General features: G+C 50.8%; 1 long non-coding RNA gene across 2 annotated transcripts in view; it reads right to left on the bottom strand.

The window, feature by feature from the left end:
• LOC105294585 overlaps window positions 1-5,629 on the bottom strand; it is a 26,371-nt gene that overhangs the window by 18,547 nt on the left and 2,195 nt on the right. The window contains exon 2 of one of the 2 annotated variants that reach the window (XR_002781254.1): window positions 2,291-2,818. This is a non-coding gene — a long non-coding RNA (uncharacterized LOC105294585). Of the gene's footprint in view, window positions 1-2,290; window positions 5,620-5,629 lie in introns of those variants that run through there. The other variant, XR_002781253.1, reaches the window with a different exon arrangement.

Below are 5,629 nucleotides of genomic sequence, written 5' to 3'. Positions count from 1 at the left end.
ACCACATACCACAAGGCCTGAGGAATGAATCCATTTTCAAACGGAGCTGTTACCTGACGTTTCCATGATTACAATAAGCAAAATCCGTAAGCAACATTTCAGTGAAAACACATCCTCTTCCTATATTCCTACATATAGAAACTAGAACCTGTAGTCTGGCCTTTTTTTAAACAGCCTCACTGAGGTATCTTCAAAGCTACGTGGCCTTTTCTATGTCGTGACTGGCCCTGGCCTCTGTCGTGTCCAATGTCTCTGCGAGCCCCTCACACCGACTACCGGAAGAATCATCCTCAAGGGCCAGTGCTCTGCCATGCTCACCAGCACCCCACTCCACTCCCTGCTTCAAACCTCCAGCGGCTCCCCACGGCCCGCGCTATAAAACCCAAGGCCTTCCGAGCAGCATCTGGGCGTCGCACCCCTGCGAGGAGCACCCCTCACACGGGCCGGTCTTTCCTTCCTCTCATTCCCCGCATCGCTCACTCGGCACGTTCCCATGGGACCCTTAGCTGGCTGCTATTGAGTCGGCAGGGTAGGGAGGGCTCCCCGACGTCTTCCCGACTAAGCGCACAGGCTCCAGGAGGCCAGGCCGTCTGGCTGTCAGTCTTCCGTTTCCGTGAACTACTCACTAGGAGCCCACTGGAGACTCAGTTTTCTCATCCATAAAATGAGGTGATAGTTGCACCCACTTCACTGGATTTTTGTGAGGCAAACGAGGCAGTGGGTGGCACCGAGTAAGCACCCGTGGGTGGTATGTGGCGGCTGCCTCTGAGCACTGGGTGCTGCTGGGCACCCTGCACATTGGACATCTACGCTAGGTAAAACATGCCAGTCCCCCTGCCCCCGACAGGTGTCACAGTGAAGGGCTTAGAGTGGGCCCTGTCATCTTTTCCCACTGGTCACGTGTATACATATAATCTACCAGGGTTGGCTTTGTCCCCATGTGAAATTGCACTCTGTTTTGTGTGCGATTTGCTTTTTTTGCTCGGAGATCCTTGGAAATCCATCGAGATGCCCATGGTCTCTGTCCTCTGTCTTATAGCAGAGGTTGTGTGCTGGAAAACCAGGTCCTCCGCTCCGACGCCAGAACGCAGGTCCTCTTTTCCTTGGTGCCGAGGTCCCTAACTGTCCCAGGAGCACCCGGCACGAACTGGACATCCGCGCTCCCGGTGCTCTGTTTAACGCTCAGTTTGAGCTCATGTCTAGAGAACCAAATGTTACAAATCTTTGTGGGGTGTTTTTTTTTTTCACATCTAAACAACAATTGCGAATATATTAAAGTAATTCTCTTGAAGAATACAACTGCAGTTAGAAACATGCCATGGTTGATTCTTTTGAATACTGCAAACACCTTAGATAGAGAATAAAGCATGTACTAATGTAAAGATAACAAAACCAATTTCTTCAAATATCAACATCGTGAGTTTAACTAACATATTTATTATTTCCTTTACTTTTTTTAAAGTACCTTTTTAGATTCCAGCTATATGTACTTTGATATTTTTCCAGGGTTGCAGGCCTCAAAGAAAAAGCATACCATCTCTAACCGGCTGCGTCAAGGCATCTGGGTTATAAGCGGACTGATTCTTGGCGAGAACTGGTTACTCTTCCCAAAGCCATCAGATTAAAGTTGTTTTTCATAAGTAAATGCCACTTGCTGCGTCTACAGGTCTGGAAAGCTCCAACCTCTCACAAAGGTTTTTCTCTGTAACTTTGTATCTCCCCTACAACGATGCATTTTAAGTCTTGCTTGGTAGCATTACATAACCCATCTTTGGGTTTTTATGATTGATTAACGTAGCCCTATCATTATGAAACAGTGACTTGATCTGTTAGCATTATTAAAAACTTATGTTTGCCTTATTAATATTGTATTAAAATTAGCAAGGCCATCTAGAAATTCCATCGCCAAAAAATGTAGGATTCAATCTTTGTGGTCATGTCTTGGGGACAATTGGGTAGTGCATGACCTGGGAACACACGCTGAGCCTGCTCATTACCTGACTTGTGTGTCTGAGCACTGGGGTGGGCACCCCTAGTTCTCACGAGTAACCACCAGTGCTGACAGTTCCTGCTTGTTCTGGGGCTACTGGCTTTGTTCATTGGTCCCATGCATTTATTTACCTGTTTCTACTTAGGATACAGACAGAAACACATATACAGCATCACTTCATAATCAGGGGAAAACAATATGCCCATATGTTAGCAATGTCCTACTGTATTAGGTTTCTATGCTACACAAGAAATTACCACAGATTTAACATCTTAAAACAATAGACATTTATTAGCTCACAGTTTCCGTAGTTGAGGAGTCAGCGTGGCTTAGCTGGTCTTCTGCTCAGGGTCTCACAAGGCTGCATTCCAGGTGTCGGCCAGCCTGCATTCTCACCTGGAAGTGTGGGTGGAGAAGAATCTGCTCATTCGAGTTGTTGGCAGGATCCATTTTCTTGCAGCTGTTAGCCGCCCTCGGAACCTGGAGGCTGTCCTTGGTCCCTGCCCCATGGCCCTCCCCAGAGACCACGATACCGCAAGGCCAGCGGGAGAGTACCTAGCCTCAGAAAGGGCCAAGCCCCTCTTTAAAAGTCCCTTGCCTAATTAAACTAAACTCATCCAGGATAATCTCCCTTTCAATTAACTCAACATTGAATTTTGTGAATACAGCGTGACACAGTGGTAATAACAGATCGCTATTTTCTTCAGACTCTTGAGTGAAAGAAAACTCGTTCAAGGTCACCGGTGTACATGCCAGTAATATGTGAGTGCTCTCAGGGTGCCAGGCACTGATGTAAGGGCTGTGCACGCACCTTCTCACTTCATCCCCCTAACAACCCAGAGGGCAGGCAGGTGTTGTTATTCCCAAAGTCAGGATGGAGAAAAAAAAAAAAAAAAAAAAAGACGTGACTGATGAAAGGCCAGGCACAGTGGTCACAGAGTCTGAAACGGTGTCACTTGGGCTAGGTTCCCTCCCTCCCGAGGACCCAGGTCAGCTTCTTGTCTGACGGTGATGACTGAGGAAGACCCCTGTGGGCCAACTCCAGTTGGAGAAAAGGCAGAAGCCTCTAATTCACCCTGATGGCTTTGTGGAGTCCCCTGTCTAACCCTGACCCTAGCCTGTCTGGGGGGGAACGGCATTAGTGGACTGGCTGAGGCTGGAGATGTGGGCTGTTATGGACTATGTTTAGTTGAAACCCTAATCCCCACATTTAGTTGAAACCCTAATCCCCAGGGGGATGCTACCTGGAGTTGGGGCATTTGGGGGGTAATTAGGTCGTGAGGGTGGAGCCCTCGTGATGAGAGTAATGCCCTTACAAGAGGTATGAGCGCGCCGGAGCCCCTGTCCTGTGAGGGTACAGCGAGAGAGTGGCTGTCTACGAGCTAGGAAGTGGGCTGTCGCCAGACATCAGATCTGCCAGCACCTTGATCTTGGGCTTCCCAGCTTCCAGGACTGTGAGAAATGTTGTTTTTTTAAGTCATCCAGTCTGTGGTATTTTTCTTACAGCTGCCAGAGCTGACCAAGACCCACGGGGGGTCAGTGAGGCAAAGGAGGTGGCTCCTCAGAGGAAAATTAGGGTGCTGCAAGCAGGACGAGTGGCTGCCGGACTGCGGAAACATTAGCCTGGAAGTAGGGAGGCCTGGATTCCGCTGTCTGTGGCACTACAGAGCCATTGTACCTCCCCCTCTGGCCTCAGTTTCCACATGCAGAGAGGCACTGAGCTAGGAGCTCTCCATGGTCCTTACAGTGCTGATGGGCTGTCACCGAGTTCAACGCCGGTTTTCCTGAATTCATTCAGAGGGTCCCTGTTCCTCTCCCTGCCAGGCCCCTTTCTGAGCCCTTGCAGAGCTGACTCTTCAGCCACTGTCAGGAGGTCCGTGCTTTTCCGCCCTCACCACAACTGACAATCCTCGTTCCCGTTCTTGTTTATTTTAACCTTCACGTCTCGTTTCTCTGCCGTTCTAGCCTTGCCGCTTCTCTCCCAGGCCCGGCCCGGGGGGTTCAACCCCCAGCTCCATCACTTACTATGTGAGTCGCTCGACCTCTAGCCCGTGCTCTCGTCTGTAAAACGGGAACGCTGCCACCACCACGTGCCTCTGTGGGTCGAAGGCAAGGTGCGTGCACGGCACTCACGGTGGCGCCGGCTCCCACCGAGCACGCGCACGCTACAACGGCGTGGTTATGATCTCTGCTTATCTGGGTCTGGGCACTTGGCCACTTACATCACTGCTCAGTGAGAGTTCCAGAAACACTTAAGAAACAACAATGGATCCAGCACCTTTCCAAATGATGGAGAGAGAGCTGCTTTCGGAGTGACAGACATTACTATACATATCTCTGGTGTTCGAGATAAAGGGGTGGCTGAGCTGGCCAGGCTGGGCTGGCTGGACCTCCACGGTTGCCTGTCGCCCACCGGCCACAAGAGAGAACGCTGGCTTTTCTGCCACTGGCTCTGCCTCCCTTGGTAGTCTCGGTTCTGCGCAGCGCCCATGAACTTTTAAGCTCCAGCTCGGCAGAACTCACTGCTGCGCGCCCTCCCCGACTCCGGCAGACCCCTAGGCTTCCCCTGCACAGCCGCCACTGTCCTGTGTGTCCGTCCCACCTTCCTTCCTCCACTGCCACCCTCACTCGGCCTTAGATCACAGGGAACGTCCTGAACGCTGGGCCTCTGTGCCCGTGTATTTTGTAGGTGCTCCACCCCAACCCCTCGCTTGCTGTACTGTAGTCATCTTCCCCTCTGTCCCCCTGACCGCCCTGTAAGATCTTCGAGGGAGTGACTTTCTTACTCATATGGGGCTTCCCGGGGCTTCATGCCTGCCTAACACATAATAGGTACTCGATCCTCATTAAAGGAACGAAGATGCCTCCCTCGATCCCCAAATAACATCCCGCACTGGAAAACATCAGAAGGGCGTGAGCCAAAGGGCGGAGGTTGGCAGAACCGGCCTGCGCACGTGTGCATTCCTGTCTCCACCGGCAATGTGTGCGGCGGCCCCGGCCTCTCCTAACGCCACCTCCAGCAGGCCCTCCGTGTGTTTAACGAGATGGTTAGGTCGCTCCTGGGCTCTCTCTGATGGGGTTTATCTTTGCTCACCACTGTTCATTTTTGCCTTTCTCTGTGGAAACTGCCACTCGCTGGCAGTAAACTCAATCACAGGTGGTTCATGGTATTTTTTTACTTTAATTCTTACCATCATCCCGCGCTTCGTAAAGCCAATGAGGCAACGTCCAGTGGTGAGCCTGGTGCTCCTTGCTCCTCAGCTGCAGCCACCCCCCTCGCCCCTCAGCCAGTAGTGCCCGCTCCCGGGGTGGCCCACACTGTTCGGAGCTCCTTCCTCGCACTCTGCTAAGTAATTAATTTCAACACTTCTGTTTCCCCTTGTAATACTTAAGCTGGGAGATGAAGCAGCCAGAAATGAGGTTTGTCTCCCTTCCCTCCATCTTTGTCAGAGGAAAACTTGTGGAAACTGTCTGTAGAAAAGTGTAACTCGACATTCATGTGCACGTTCAGATTAGCAAATCTAAATACAGGCAACGATGCCTTCAAGTGAAGAAGCGATGCTTTTGCTCTAAGACAAAAACTATATAAATCTCTAAAACCTAAAACGCAAACAATGGGCTAAACCTGCAAGTCAGTGA

Source organism: Pteropus vampyrus, unplaced genomic scaffold, assembly GCF_000151845.1.
Source record: "Pteropus vampyrus isolate Shadow unplaced genomic scaffold, Pvam_2.0 Scaffold90, whole genome shotgun sequence".
NCBI classification, from domain to species: domain Eukaryota; kingdom Metazoa; phylum Chordata; class Mammalia; order Chiroptera; family Pteropodidae; genus Pteropus; species Pteropus vampyrus.
This window is presented reverse-complemented; position numbering and strand designations above follow the sequence as displayed.